Source organism: Nilaparvata lugens, chromosome X (assembly GCF_014356525.2).
Source record: "Nilaparvata lugens isolate BPH chromosome X, ASM1435652v1, whole genome shotgun sequence".
Lineage (NCBI taxonomy): Eukaryota > Metazoa > Arthropoda > Insecta > Hemiptera > Delphacidae > Nilaparvata > Nilaparvata lugens.
This window is the reverse complement of record NC_052518.1, coordinates 28,663,723-28,680,553: the sequence shown is the minus strand read 5'-3', so window position 1 is coordinate 28,680,553 and position 16,831 is coordinate 28,663,723. Positions and strand designations below refer to the sequence as shown.

Genomic DNA, 16,831 nt, shown 5'->3' with positions numbered 1-16,831 from the left:
AAGTTGAACTGTCATGTCAAGAGTCACAATGTCATAGTAGTTGAAGATTGGGAAAATCAGAGTCTTGACCAGCATAACCTTTGTTGGAGAGGGAATGAAGTCAGAGATCCTCTTCAATGTCATGATCCCCCCAATGACCCTGTTACAAGTCTGAGTCATGTGGCTGGTCCAGTCCTTGAGTCCTTGTCATTGTCAGTCCCAAATTTTTCACGTCATAACTGTATTCCAATTGTATGTTATTCAATGTTATGTATGGTCCGCTAGATATGTCAATTGTGTTTAAAAGTCTTGAGTAACCTATCACTATAGATTTCGTTTTTGTCTAGTTAATTTTCAGTCCATTATTCTCAGTCCACTGTACCAAACGAGTCAAGTCAGCATTGACCTCATCAACTGTGACGCCAAAGTCATTTTTCTTGCAGTGTCAGTATATTTGTAAATCGTCTGCATACAGGTGATGTCTAGTCGTAAGTAGAGTGCTTGTCACGTCATTTATGTAAATGCTGAACAGTAGAGGACCCAATACCGAACCCTGAGGAACTCCTCTGTTCACTTCACGCCACCGTGAAGAGGCATCCCCAACTCTCACACACTGACACCGACCCCGAAGATAGGACCTCACCCATGCCACAGTGGAGTTGGAAAAACCTAATTTTCTGAGTTTGTAGAGTAGAGTAGGATGGAAAATACTGTCTAATGCCTTGATAAAATCTATTAGGACTAGAACTGTTAGCTCTCTATTATCCATGGCCCTACAGATGTCGTCAGTTACTCTCAGGAGTGCAGAGGTGGTGCTATGACCACTGCAGAACCCCAATTGAAAGTCACCAATCAATCCAGAGCCATGGACGAATGTGCTCAATTGGGAGTGAACAATGATTTCCAGAACCTTTGACAAGACAGACAATAAGCTAATAGGCCTGTAATCAGATGGAGAGAGAGGGTTAGGGATCTTGTTCAAGGGGATTACAATGGATGACTTCCAGTCATCAGGAAAAACCGACGTTAAAAGTGAGGTATTGATTAAATGAGTGAGGAAAGGAAGGATGAGAGGAAGGATAATTTTGATAAATTTGATTGGGATACCATCTGCACCAACAGCATTACTCTTTACTCTATGAACAGCCAAGAAGACCTCTTGCTCTGTGACATTGGAGAAGTAGAAATCCTCATTTGGATGACAATCAGGCAGAGAGTCAAAGTGAGCACGAGCTTGGTCCAAACTTACAGGGATGTCAGTGGAGAAATCATTGAGATCATCCAGCAAGTGAGCAACAGCCGGTACCTGCCTCTCCTTGCCAGCCCCAATCTCCCTCAGAGCACCCCACAAAGATGAAGTTGATGATCGCTTTGAGGAGATCAAGTTTCGGTAAAATGTAGCTTTAGAATTTCTAATTTTTTGCTTGCAAGAGTTTCTCAAACGCTTATAATGATTGAAATCATTGGGGCTTTTTGATGCTCTTGCTTTTTTGCACCAATAATCTCGATCCCTCATCAGCTGGCATATCTCATCAGTGAGCCATGGAGCAGGATCCCTGGTTATTCTATGATTTTTCAAAGGAACATGTTTTTCAAAAAGAGAGATTATATTGTGATTCAAAATGTTCAACATAACATTAACATCGTTAGTATGGAATATGTGTAGCCAGTCAAGGTTAATTGCATCATTAAAAAAATTGTGGTAGTTAATATTCTTATAATCTCTATAAGTGATTATTTTAGGTTTAGGCTTAGGCCTCTTCATATTATAGACAAGGAATATCATATCATGTGCAGAAAGGCCTGGAAAAGGGATCTGCCCATGGCACACTGCTGACTTCTTATCAGCAACTGCAATAAGATCAAGCAATGTGTCAGAAGTGGATGTATGATTGCGTAGCTTGGAGAGGCAGCAAGGTCATATCATTCGCAAAGAACATAGTGGTCAGTTGTATTTTGTCATGAGTATCAGGTCCAAGTAAGTCAGTATTGAAGTCACCCATGATAGCCACATGTTCATAGGGCACCATCAGCTCAAGTAGTGCTTCCTCAAATTCTGACATATACCCAATATGAGGCAGCCTGTAGCAAACTGCTATTAACATTTTAACTCCATTACACTTTACCTCAATAAACATGTATTCAGGTCTAGCTGGAAAACTTATGAACAGGCAACAGAGAATGCTTGACAAATGCGGCAACCCCTCCCCTATTCTTGTGTAACCGGTCATTCCTAATGAGCACATAATCCTCAAGTGCAACAAGTCGATTAGGGATTGTCGGTTTTAGCCAGGTTTCAGATATAAGAATGATGTCACAATCTTTGCCCTCGAAAGTGTGCCTGAATTCATCTATATGGCAGAGAAGGGATTGTGCATTGTCATGAGCGACTTTAAGATGATCAGGGAAAGGAGAGACAGCCCGCTTGAGGGCATCGCCGACACTCAGCGCGGCCGCGCCGTCATCCTGCTGTATAGACAAGGTGGCTGCGACGAAGCAGCAAGGCAGAAGAGAGGGGTGAAACGGCAAAACAACAAGAAGATACAAAAAAGACACTTACCACATTCATACTGACACACGCACAAAGAAAGAAATGAGAGAAGAAATATAGAAATCATATGAGATAAAAGAAAAACAAAATCAAAAAAACAAAAAATCAAAATAAAAAAAACAAAATGAAAGACAAAAGAAAAAGTACCTTGTCTAAATACAGCATTGTAATGCCTATATATATAATTACATATAGTTATATCCATATACACATGATTCGCGGATGTAAGAAAACACAACTCTTTGACATAGTCTGGGCATAAATGTCATTCCATGGTCATTTTTGGGTAACAGCCGTGGAAGATGTCTCAATTTCTTTGTTAGGTCTAGCATAATAAGGATCGTGATGATGATAAGTCGAAATCACAGACAAACACCTTGGAAACAAGATGACCGCTAAAATTTTCATGGTTTTGCTATATTGCTTGTATTTCAATAACAGTTCAAGATATTCAACCGTTTTTTTAGACAAAAATATTTTTAAAATCTTCCTCTACAATTTCGGTTTTATAAAATTTTCCTTTAAAACGCATATTTTTTAGTTATAACCTTCAAAAGCACGAAAAAAACCGTTTCCGGTACTTACCTTGTCTAAATACAGCATTTTAATGCCTATATATATAATTACATATAGTTATATCCATATACACATTACCATGCTATATTTGGACAAGGTAAGCTTAGTGTGTATATGCGGATGTATGGTGTAGCAGATCTGAATAGAGCATAATTATATTGTAGCAGCTGAAAATTGAACACCAACTGAAACTGAAAGTACCACTTCTGAAGTTGTTTCCTAATCTATCTTTCGGGTACAGAACACCCCTACACCCACCACCACCCCACAAAAAAATCGGGAGTTTAGGTAATAAATAGCTTAGGTCTATAATGACTCTTTTAAAGGCTCATTGCATAGCTTTCTCCTTAAGCTTACTTTTTTTTTGGTCGATGTCACTTGGACCTACTTTTCATTACACCACCATGAGTATATTTGTACTTCAATTAATAATATACAAGCTCATCCTTTAAAATTTTCTTTTCTTTTTCACTACTATATTTTTTAAATCCTGGAAGTATGTAAAATTCATGATTGAAACATTGAAACAATGGGCTACTATTATGATAGTTATCATATTTATGATGGTTATGATTTGGTATGGATTTGGCAGTAGATGTTGGCTTCAGAGGCTAGACTTCCTAGCGTGTCTATTCTATAACTGGTCTAAGGTGGTTCCCCGTGTCGATGCTGTGGTGGCAGGCCTAATTTAATTCCCTGTGTCTACAGTTATGGTAACCGTAACTCCAGTTGGCGTTCCGGTAAAGATTTGTGCATGCGCGGATACCACTATTTACATGTGCATTGTAGTGTTGGTGGTTTTCGACCATCATAATCATCATCTGCCAAATAATAACCATCCAGGTGACCAAAAACCACCAACACTACAATGCACATGTAAATAGTTGTATCCGCGCATGCGCAAATCTTTACCGGAACGCCAACTGGAGTTACGGTTACCATAACTGTAGACACAGGGAATTAAATTAGGCCTGCCACCACAGCATCGACACGGGGAACCACCTTAGACCAGTTATAGAATAGACACGCTGGGAAGTCTAGCCTCTGAAGCCAACATCTACTGCCAAATCCACCCATCTTGACGTCACAACAGTGACGTCACACATTGTATGGAAAACTTTCAGATTGTGTCTATTTCAGATTCATGGTGTTTTTAAGTTATTTCTAGCTATGGGCAAAAACGATATCAGTTAAGTTATAATGTGTTTTGAAAATAATAAGGTATGGTAGCCTACAAAACTAATTTATTTTCATGCTGCAATGAGTTCACTTACACCATAACGAAGGATAATATTACAGTTACAACTTACAATATTTATGTGTATAAATTTCAACTTACGCATAAAAAGATTCCACTTTTTTTCCTAAAAATTTCAGTGCAATTATATGCTGCACAGGAGATTACCATTTTTATAAATAATAATTACATAAATAAATAATAATCTGCTATGGAAAACAAGCTATGTTTAACAACAATGCATTGTTTAACAACAATGTAAGTTAAACACCACAAACACTTACACAACAAACTCAAAAAAGGTTTTCTATAATTTCCATACGATGCGTGACGTCACTGTTGTAACGTCAAGATGGGTGGATTTGGCAGTAGATGTTGGCTTCATAGACTTTCATTATGAATATACAATGGGCCGTGTCTATTCTATAACTGGTCTAAGGGTTAATTTAATAAAATAGCAATTATGGGGGGTTGCTCCGCACCAAATTGTTGCAATAATGATGCCAAAGGCTTTCAAACGTTTCGTTTTCCGTCTGATAGTAGTTCTAGAATAGCTATTTGGCTACAAAACTGTAGACGTACTAAGTGGAAACCAACTTCAACTTCCAGACTATGTGAGGTGAGTTTTACACATTTTATAACTTCAACTTATATTATTCTGTAACTATAAATTAAAAGTTGAACAAGTTAAAAATCTCTATTCTGAATTAGAAATCGATCCATTAACCTAGCTTTTCAACTTGAAAAATGCTGAGTAACTTGTAGGTTATAATTTGGAAAGCATGCCTTGTTATGATAGCTTTTTTTCAATTTATCATAAGAGGTATAATTTCACATTATAATATCAAAAAAATAGATTCCACTACTATAGTTTCAATGAACTTATGGATTATTATTTGTTAGCACTAACAACTTGCAGACAATATGTGGTGAATCAACAGTCAATGTTTGCAATGGGCCCTCCATGGCCCAAAAGCTCTGCTTCAGTACAGAAAGTTGATTTTTTCATCCAATTATAGTCTTTGTTAGTATTGAAACCAATTTGTAGTTAATTTTAATAAGTAGTATGCTAATGAGTATAAGTAAGTTACACTTAATCACATAGCCTATATGTAGGCATATAGACTATCTTGGTAAATAAACAAAAGTGGTGAAAGTACAATAACTTAGTTTTAGAAGAAAGTGTGAATTTGTCAATTTAAACTGTGGTGGATGAAAGCTCTGAAACTCTTAATGTGATCCATACTAAATAATCCTATAATTGATATGACCCTGCATCCTGGATTGGCTTGTACAGCAACAGTAGAAGCCATTCTAGGATCATATCATTATGCCGATTATTTGAATTTGGGCTGTAATTCAGTTACTGTAATTCTCTATTTTTAACCAACTAATTTTTTCTATTGATTGAGTTCCCATTTAGGTTCTTATGTATTATTGCCACCGCAGCTACAGATTATCAATTATTATCTTTCATCATTAATATTAAAAACTTTACTGGATTTTGTTGATTGATAGTAAGTAGTAAATAACGTTAAATGGTAACTGAATCAAAACGTAAATGGTTAAATGTTAATAATGTTGAGATAATAGATAAACTAATTGCGGTGGCATTAGTACCCATGTTACTTGTGCATTAATGCCACCGCAGCTACAGATTGTCAATTATTTTTTAGTACATCATCAATTGAAAACTATATACTGTATTTTGTCAAGTAAGTTGCATTTTTGGGGTTCACATAAATTAACTTGATTCAATCTTAATTATTCAGGTATATTTTGAGGACAGTCAATGAGAGTCACAGCGAGCAGATGGGTGGAAAAAGTTAAAGCCCAATGCTGTTCCAACCATATTTTATGTTCCCAACCCACCAAAACTGTTGGCGCCAAAACGACAATCTCACTACAAGGTAAATTATTGATTAACATTTCGCCCATTAAAATTATGAATGGAAATCTTACATTGTATTGCAATGCAATAGCTGACTTCAAGTAAATTTTTAAATTACTATTAATCTCTTTGAGGTTGATGGCCATTACACATATAAAAAATTATTCGATTCTCAATAAAATATCTCAAAGTAAACGTTGTTAATTGTATAATCCATGTAAATCCAGTATTCATTTGTCTTCATTCATTTATGTTAAAAAATGTGATCAGTATAATAGCAGCCAACTGACTATTGTTAGGTGTTACAAATAGCTTAGGTTTATTAGGAGTGTCACACAGCATAGAGTCTCGTCTCTCCATGCTCTCTTCTACTATCATACTATTAGGTGTTATTTTAAGTTGTGTACATAGAATACAGAGTACCTATGTTTCTGATTTATTATAAGTTGAAGCTCCAAATTTTTTATAAATGTACTTTGTACTTGGTTTAATTATTAACTACAGATGAGTGATGCAATTTTTTCATGGTTTCATCATCAAAATAATACCCCAAATCGATTGCAACCAGAAATTTGTCTCCAACTAACTGGGGAGGTAAAGTAAAGTTTTGCCCCAAAATGTTTAACTTTAAATCAGTAGGTACTACTGACTCTTATCATTTATCTAGCTACTTAAGTTTAAAGGTTTTTTATCGATAAAGTGTATCATCATTGTCTCCTTTTGAATAACTTACTCCTTTACTATTTTTATGGCACGTTTTTTGAATTGTGAGTATATAGAGGAAGGGGGTTTTTCACAAACATTATTGAAAATCTGGGAACCTGAATCCATTAATTTGAAATAGGCATTCAAACTTTTCCATTTGCATTCATGAACATTGATTATTTCCTTTTATTTTTCAGGTTATGAAAACTAGTGGAATTGTTGAATCTTCAAATATTAGTGGAACCTGTGAAACTGGAAAATCTGATGTAGAGGATGGAGTTGCACATCTTCATGAGGTTAGTAATAAATCGAATCCCTATCATTTGACTGAATTTATTGTCTGACACACAACTATTTCTTTAATAGCTGTGCAGCTACAGGAACAAGGTGGCACAAATCCTATAAAATTATAGAATGGACAATTGAGCTTCAAGTGACACAATAATTTATATCATTCTAATTCTCTGAGACTGCAATAGAATAACTGCATTGAAAAATTCAATAATCACTTGAATAAATATTTTTTTAAATTTGAGACATTTGGGGTTGAATATTGAGAAATATAAGCCAAAAACGGCCATCTTGGGCCCAATTCATACAGGTCGGGAATGCAGCTTGGCGGAGATCTCGTGCATGCACAGCTTATAGAATCCCAAAAACATTCAGCCAATCAGACACCAAATTGATGTCTCTGCCACGCTGCACCCCTGACCAGTATTAATTGGGCCTTAACCTTGAAAATTATAGACCCCGTTTATTCCCATATGGCAATCATCAAATCAATCTTTTTGAGAAATATCTTGAATATTTTGAGATAAACTATATATAATAATAATAATAATATCGAGTGACCTGGCAGGCTCAGATCTGGTGTCAGAGTTTTCAGGGTCTCTGACATGACCTAACGACTGCTTTTTAGGCAGCCGGGACCGACGACTTGACATGTCCATCTGAAACATGGGAGTGGTCCGAGATAAATATCTTGCCGGGGCTGGGATTTGAACCTGGGCCTCTGAATTATAAAGCCAGCATCTGATCCACTCGACTACGGCCACTCCCGATGAACTATATTAAATAGAAGCAATCATTTTCATTAATACAATTGATAATTTGTTCAATACAATCTTGGGTCCTTGGATACTTTTTATAGTATTAAAATTCATTAACAAAGATAATACATATGTAAACGGAGGGGGGTTGTTTATTCTCTTCTATAATATTTACCAAAATTATGCTATCAAATCTCTATTTGAATCCTTGATTGGTTGGGAGCTTTTAGTGGATTCGTTCATTCAAATGCACAGATTATCATCATTGTCACCTATTCTAGCACTATAGTAACTACGAGCTAGGAACTTCAATGAAAAATACTTTTAAAATTTAACCTCAGGTTTATTGAACTCATTAACGTATCAATAGAAATCATGTCAAATTTTCCAACAGAGTTACTCAGTAATTGATTCAGAAAAAGAAGGTATATTCAATTAATTAAATCTATATATTTTGGGAACCTGCTAACTTGCTGCATTTGAATTTGGGCCTCGGTCATTCTATGAAACTAAATTTTGAACTTAATAAGAAAAACAACAAAAGTTTGGCACTCACCATTTTAAAAATATTCAAACTTAGACTCTTCAGAAACACTCACATATGCTTTAATAAAACTCACTATACTTGAACTCACACGCACAAATAATTTTCTGATTCTACTCCTACTAACTATATAAAATTTGGTTTCCTATTCAACTTGATAAAAATTACTGAAAGTTTAACAATTTGTCCCTCTGAATGGGAAATGGGCCCATTCAGAGGACCGAGGCTCGCACACCGGTACATGTTTTCCCAGTCACGTCTCAATTCGACTGTGGCCTTTTCACTGAAAATTATTCCCCCTCCACGAGCTGGTCAATGGTCGTACAATTCCCAAATATAGTAGCTTTTTCGACAAGAAATTGAAACTGCATTTGAAGAATGCACGAAAATTGCTTTAATTTCGACAACTAAGCAACAGTTAGCAAATTCAAACAAGACAGAGTCAATTCTCACACTAAAAACGCAGGGTTCAACATACAGTTAGAATCAAAGTTCATTTCAGTTCAAAAACCTGAAAAATAATATAAGATACACAAAAACAACTACAATACTACCCTCTCAATATCACACTATTACACATAATTTGGTACAGTATTCATATGGAGTATAACAACTATAATACTTGAATATTTATACTGTATATTTCAAAAATTCATATTTCTGTATATTTCACCTAAAATTCAAACCTGTATATTTTGTTACCTATACACGAATCAAGTAAATAATTCAATCTCTCTCTGTCACACACACACCCACAGTCAGATTATGACACTAAATATACTTGCTTACATTCTAATCAGACTGCAATAAAATAATTTGCTTACTGTGTGATCTGGATGAGAAGAGCAGTGGACTTTGGTAATAAATTAATGAAACAACTAAGAGTGTTATTTTTGAATCTAACCCAATCATACATAAAGTTTCAAATGATTGTTGTACATTCAAAATTGATCAGAAATTGAATGCAAAACGATCATTAAAGTTACTGGTAGCTAGATAGCTTAGGGAAAATTAATTAATATATGAATACTAGGAAAGGTCAATGCCAAATGAGAACAATAGGTTTATAATCATACAAGATTATATTTTGATAAATCAAAGATTTGTGCAAGATAAAACTTGAACATATAAAAATTCTAGAAGTGCAAGTAAACATATATTGAGTCAAGAATGAATGACAATAATAGTAATTCAATTGATGAAATTCCAAAAAATTAATAACTACACTTTAAAATGTGATGTTTTTCACATGTGAGCAATCATCAATCAATGTGATGCTAAAGTTTCTTAATACTTCTGAGTTGTAGTTACAAGTAAGCAAAATTTCAAATAAAATAGATGAAAACTATAGTATTAGAAAATATTAAAAAGATTGAGTGTGAAAACCTTCTAATAAAAATTGATATAAGTGATGTTACTGGAATGCAATTTCAACGAGAAATACAATACTGATAATACAATCTTGAAAGTGACTTATAATGCAGTTATGACTTATAATGCAGTTAATGAAAGTATAATTGAATTAAATTTAATTGTAAAAAATGAATTAATCTTCAAAATAAGATGTAATATTTGAATACTGAGATACTAAAGATAATATGTAAGGTTACAAAGATTCTTGTGAGTCTAGATTGGAGAATAGACTTAAGAACAAATTGATTGAGGCTGTTAAAATTGAATTGATCAACTAGAGTTTGTAAAAAAGGCTTGGAATTGCCAAACGTTAACATTCATGATAAAAATTCTTACAAATCCTAACAAGGGAATGGAACTAAGAACCAAAATAATTGAAGCTGATAATTGTAAAGAAGATTCTTACAAATCCAAACAAGGGAATGGAACTAAGAACCAAAATAATTGAAGCTGATAATTGTAATCAAAAGTCAAATTGTAATAACTTTGACTAGAATGAAGGATAATTGAAAAGATTCACAAAAATTTGGTGTACAAAATACATGATAATTCAGGTTTGAGCCAGTGAATGGCAATGTGAAACAAGTTGCTAAATTTCAAAATGACAATGAAAATGGCCTAATGAATAAATGGTCAATAAAATCTGATTTTTAGGTTAACTATTTTGAAAATCAAAAACAATAGATTATACATATATGTAAAAGCAAAGGTAAATTAATACAAAATACTTAGCTCAATGTAAGGTTAGCAGCTTCAAAGTGCCAAGAGATAGGACATATCCAGGCCAGGACATGTCGATGGGAAGCTGCAGCAGAGGCAGGACTACTGGAGGAGCAAATATTCTCACGAATCAAGAGAAACATGGAGTTGAGCAAGGATCCAAAATGATGAAGTCGTTCCAAGGGAAGAAAAGCGGCAACAATGTGGCTATTAGTGGTTAACAGCTACGAAGCAGTAAAGTCACAGTACAACGTGATGCAACAGCGAGACAATCTTATGTGAAGAACTTGGAGCACAACTCAAATTTTTAAAAAGTGAGTTAGAATTGCAGAACGAATGTTTGAGAGATGCAATTTGATTGAAATTCATTGAAACCTGACTCCAAAGTAACTTGGAAAAACACTTGAGTAGACATGAAATGTGTGGTTGCAACGCACTGAATTGAAAGTGATGAGAATTTAAGACTTTTAATTTTAAAACTTATGATTGATTGATGACTTGATTGTAGACACTTTATAACATTTGAAAAGTGATCTGAAGATCGAGATTGAGTGCAGAAGAATGTTTCAAAACTTGAAGAATGCAGAGCTACATAATCTCTGGACAAAAGCGAGTTGGAGTGAACGAACAAAGTAGTTTACGAGAGACGAAGCAGGGGGTAATGTTGTGTTGTAAGACGCAGAACCAAAAAAACAAGCTTAAAAAGTTTAGACCTGAAAACAACCTAAATAGGACAATCGACGAAAATCTTTAAAAAGTATGCAATGTATTCTAAAGCTATAAATGAGGAAAGAATGACTAAAAACAAGACCGACTGACAAGTCAGCTGATTAAAGTAAAGTTGGCAGCAGAAGCACGCCAAGATTCAAACACTGCCAGCGTGACTACTACAAAAAAGCTGAAGTGAGAATGGACGGCAGACGAAATCTAACACTTACTGTAAGAGATTCTTTGCACTTTTATTCAATTTATTATTTTACTCAGTATGTTATATTTTCAGTTTGAATAGAGTTCAAATAATATGTTTCAGGCTCAGGCTACAGAAGAACAGAAGAAAATTCTTCAGCTCGAAAATGAAGTCTCCTCACTGAAAGCACAGCTCAAGGAGAAAGAATCGATGATGGAGGTCATCCTGAATGAAGAGCAGATATCTGCTTTGAAATGCACGCCAAACCAAGAATCCAAGACGCCAATTGCCAAGACTCCCCTCCAGATGGTGTAATTGAAACAGTTTTTCCCGAAAGTTCAAATCTGGACAGTGAGGATTTGAACTTATTGTTCAATATTGGGGGGAGCACTACGCTTGCATTGCTGAAAAATATCAAATGTGCGAACTGTGCTGCGTTCCTGAATCTGGGGGATACTGAAAATAACTGGCGAACATTTTATGTTGAATATCTGAGCATGAAAAATTTGGAACACACATACAGAAAAATGGATTGGATTCTATCAGTAAAAGAATTGTGAAAGACATTGCTGCAGTAATACCCGAATGTTGTGATTTTAAAAGTAAAATTGTGTAACATTTCTTCACAGTAAGATGCTATGCATTTCTATCCATTTCCTAACAGGAAGTCGGAAATGTATGGAACTTCATCCAAAAAGATGAAGCACTAGTTATATACGACTAGCTTATCCGGCGAACTTAATTTCCTATCCGGCGTGTTAATTTTCCACTTACCACCGCAGAAGCAGCAGCACTGTGATCTCCACAGTATATTGCTTTTGATTTGTTTGTTTTTATAGTTTGTAATACATATTTCTATAGTTGTTCTTGTTCAATGATAATATTAAATGATGACTTGATGGTACAATCCACGTACAAACTTAAAGTGGACATGGAATGTTCATAAACTCAATGTGAGTTCTCGAGAAATTTGAGGAATACATTGAGAAATGGGTTGAGACCAAAAATGTGGGTAATCAACCTCATGGCGAACTTAATTTCCTATCCGGCGTGTTAATTTTCCACTTACCACCGCAGAAGCAGCAGCACTGTGATCTCCACAGTATATTGCTTTTGATTTGTTTGTTTTTATAGTTTGTAATACATATTTCTATAGTTGTTCTTGTTCAATGATAATATTAAATGATGACTTGATGGTACAATCCACGTACAAACTTAAAGTGGACATGGAATGTTCATAAACTCAATGTGAGTTCTCGAGAAATTTGAGGAATACATTGAGAAATGGGTTGAGACCAAAAATGTGGGTAATCAACCTCATGAAGAATCTGCTTTCTTATTTCCCTTAATGTTATAGTCAATTTCAGTTTATTTTGTTTTTATCTTATTCACTCTATTGTAATAATATATTTTTCATTTTGGAAAATATGAGGCTTTTGTAATTTGGTAAAATGTTGAGTAATGCTAATAAGACTGGTTATTATCATTCCATTGTACATGAAGGACATTTCCTTTTTTTCTATAGATAACTTTGTCCTTCATGAGTTGTGTTATATTTCGGTTTGTTGATTAAGTATAAATATGCGTAAAAAATATATATATTGTTATTGTTGTCTTTGATTTTATGTATTTTAAATTTTTTTTAAAAATATTGATTGAAAGATATAATATTATTTTGTAAAAACGAATTATAATGTACGAACGTATATTATGTTTATTGAAAACAAGAATATGTGGATTATGTTATGAGTTTTCTAAAAGGATAGACTACTTTGTCGAAATTTTCAGTATTCCCAATAGTTTGAAATTGTTATCGGTTTCCCCAATATTGTAATCATATCAGAATCCATGATGACTCCTGTATTATGTCAGAAGATTCCATTCCATTTGAAACTGCTGTATCTTTTTGTTCTTTGGTAGCCGCTCCTTACTTTAAGCTTATACTTCATTTTGTATCATATTTATATGTAATTAAATTTTAGCTTTTACTTTGCTTTATTACTAACTTATTTCATTGAGTTTTGCTTTAAGGAAAAATAAATTAAATAATTTGATACTCAATACATAGGTATGTTTCTGGTTCACCCGTATAAAAAAATGAAGAATTGATCTAAATCTTAGATTTAGATCCTGTAAATTAATGTAAGATTGAATTTTGTCACAAAAGTCAATTGAATCATTTGAGACTCTTCACTCCAAATTCACTTCACTGTGTATCATATTCATATTTTTATTTTGTATTTAAGCTTTGTCTTAGTTTAATTTAAAGAAAAAATCCTTGTATTTTCTTCATTATTAATTTAATTATATAATTAACAAATTTAATTGTTTGAGATTAATAAATAATCGAATGAATGTTTCAGTCTTTATAATAATTACATGAAAACTGATTTAAATTTAGGCATAAATTACTGAAAATTTATTTGTGAGTCTGTGACTGATTTTGAGACTCCTTACTTTAAACTTACTCCATTTTGTGTCACATTCATATTATGTTATATTAAATTTGAGCTTTTTCTTTGCTTTATTACTTAATTATTTATTGAGTTTTGTTTGTGAAAAATTTGAATTGAATATGAGATTCAATAGATAATTTTGTATTCATTTTGTAAATATATAACTCTCAATTCAATCGTCCATTGCCTCTCAACTTCTACCTATCTTTCTGCGTTTTTCTTTTAGTTTTGATTCATCTCATTTGAATTTCTTTGTGTGTAGATTGTTATAAATCAGTTTTGATTGATTTGCCAAGAAAAGTTCTGATCTTTGATTGGCAATTCTAAGAGTGTTTTGTTTTTTAAAATACGCATATCTATTGTATAACAGTAAGTCCCAGTTGCACAAAGGCCTGTAAAGCATTGTTAATCTCCTATTAACAATGGTATAATTCTTATGAGTAGGCCCAAAGATTAACTTCAATCCACTTTTGTGCAACCGGCCTTTCAACTGTGATAAAAACTCATGTCATGTATACATTTTCCCGTGCTACCAATTTTTCCTAAATAGGTTGAATAGCATTTTTCACCTATTAACCTAAAGAAAGTTATCGGCTCCAAAATGGTAAATTCTTGATAAATTATGAATGGATCTATTGCTAATGAATAGGAAATCCAGTTTTCAGAGCAAATCAACTTATAATCTTCATAAGAATTTTGGCAATATAAAACACAAATCCACAAAACAATACCTTACACACTTAAACATATAGCATCATTACAAGCTAAAATACTTATCCATTTATATAGTTGAATACAATGGCTATAGGCTTGTAGACACACAAATCAAATTATACAAAATTAGAACACCATGAAACTGTTCAAATCTCAAATTAAAACATTATAAATTTCAATTAAACAGAAAAATATTCAGAGAGCACAAAATTAGAACATCATAGCCAGCCACCATTTTTTAGAGAAGGGCTACCAAGTACAGAGCAAAGCCACACCTCAATTATAAATTACAAGTTTAGAATTTACATTTTATATTTGTTCTCAATAAAACTTTATTTCAAAACTGTTATTTTATATTTATATATCCTCTATATTTATAATGATCTGTTAATTGTGTTAACTCTGTTTCGGTGATACCATGGAATGTGCAACACAATTATTTACAATAAATTCTCAGTTAAAAGTTGTCCACATATCAATTACTCTGATATTTACTATCAAGTTTTATAGATCTCGAGTTGAAGATTCGATTTTAATCGAGAAAAAATGTAATATTACAATTTTTATCATTCAAAATTGATCAATACTTAGTTTTGAAAATGGTTTTTGTGAATTGATATGACTCAATTACATTGAAAATCATACTAAATAGATTGGTGTGGTATTCATCCAGCATTTAGCTGATAGCATACCTAGGACATGGAAACTTATTGACAATGGAACAATTGATTGAAAAATACTATACTGTACTAACTTAATGAAGGTCGCCAAAATATTTCAACGTATTGGTTTTAGAAACAATAATTCAAAAATACAATTACTCTATAAAGCTGCGTTTACACCAGAGTTATTAATAAAATGATCCAACTTGTAGATTCTATTATATTGAACTTAACTTATCATACACAGCGATGAACATATATATGTGTTTGTGAAGCTCCGTTCAATCTATAAGGATCAAGTAATTAACATTTTGTTAATAACTTTGGTGTAAACGCAGCTCAACATAATGGAGTTGACAAAATATTTCATAGCCCATTGCTGCAGCGTTCTCAGCCTAGAGAAAATGCAATATGGAAGTCTTATTCAAGCTAAATTCTCCTCCCATAATATTTAACATAATCAGATGAATATTGTCTTACACCTTTTACTTTTAATCACTTGATTACACATGATATTACTATTTCAACCAATTTAAAAAACTCACAAGCATTACAGTTCTAGTGTAGATTTGAATTTCGCTCCTTCCGGAACAAAATGTCGACTGAGTGTACCTGGCATTGATATAGAGACTATATCAATGGTACCTGGTATTTATAGAGCCCTAGCATCGACAAACCACAGCATCGACAAACCATAGCACCTACACGACATAGCATCGACAAACCATAGCATCGACAAGACTTGTAAAATTACTTAGTAAAATTAAATTATATATAGTGAGGTACATGTTATAATGGCAGTGGATGAAGATAGAAGAATAGCGATTCCGATTCTCTGCATTAATTAATTATATTTCTACACTGTCAAAAACATAATTGGCATGTTTGTGGACCTATAAAAGGATAGTACCACCAGCTTTGTCGAATGATAGACAAGGATAGCAAAACCAAAGTTGATCAAATACTGTCATTATAACGTGAACCTCACTATAGTCCTGTCACCACAGCATCGACATGACATAGCATCGACAAGTCATGTGATACATCCTTAGACCAGTTATTCAAAAGTATTCTTTGAGTATCTATAGTGAGGTCCACATTATAATGGTAGTGTGTGATTTGCAATGATGCTGCTATCCTTGTTTATCATTCAACAAAGCAGATAGCGCTATCTCTTTCACCCATTGCAAGATTGCCACATCGACCCATTGCAAGATTGCCACATCGTTTATCAACAATGTAGAAATTCAACTAATGACAAAATAGGGTTAAGGGTTAGGTTTTATTTAGGTTACATTTAATAATGTTTCATAAGGATAGGTTGGGTTTTTGCTTTGGAATTGCAATATGCTAGAAGAGGCTAGGGTCCAGGTAGAGTTATGTTTTTTGTTGTTTCTAAGGTTTTATTAAGGTCATATTTAATAATG

General features: G+C 33.6%; 1 long non-coding RNA gene across 1 annotated transcript; it reads left to right on the top strand.

Annotated features, from left to right (window-relative positions):
- Positions 1–4,779: 4,779 nt before the first annotated feature.
- On the top strand, positions 4,780–14,099 carry LOC111054066. Its single transcript, XR_002606276.2, has 4 exons — positions 4,780–4,962; positions 6,116–6,253; positions 7,137–7,235; positions 11,696–14,099. It is a non-coding gene; the product is annotated as an uncharacterized LOC111054066 (long non-coding RNA).
- Positions 14,100–16,831: the final 2,732 nt, after the last annotated feature.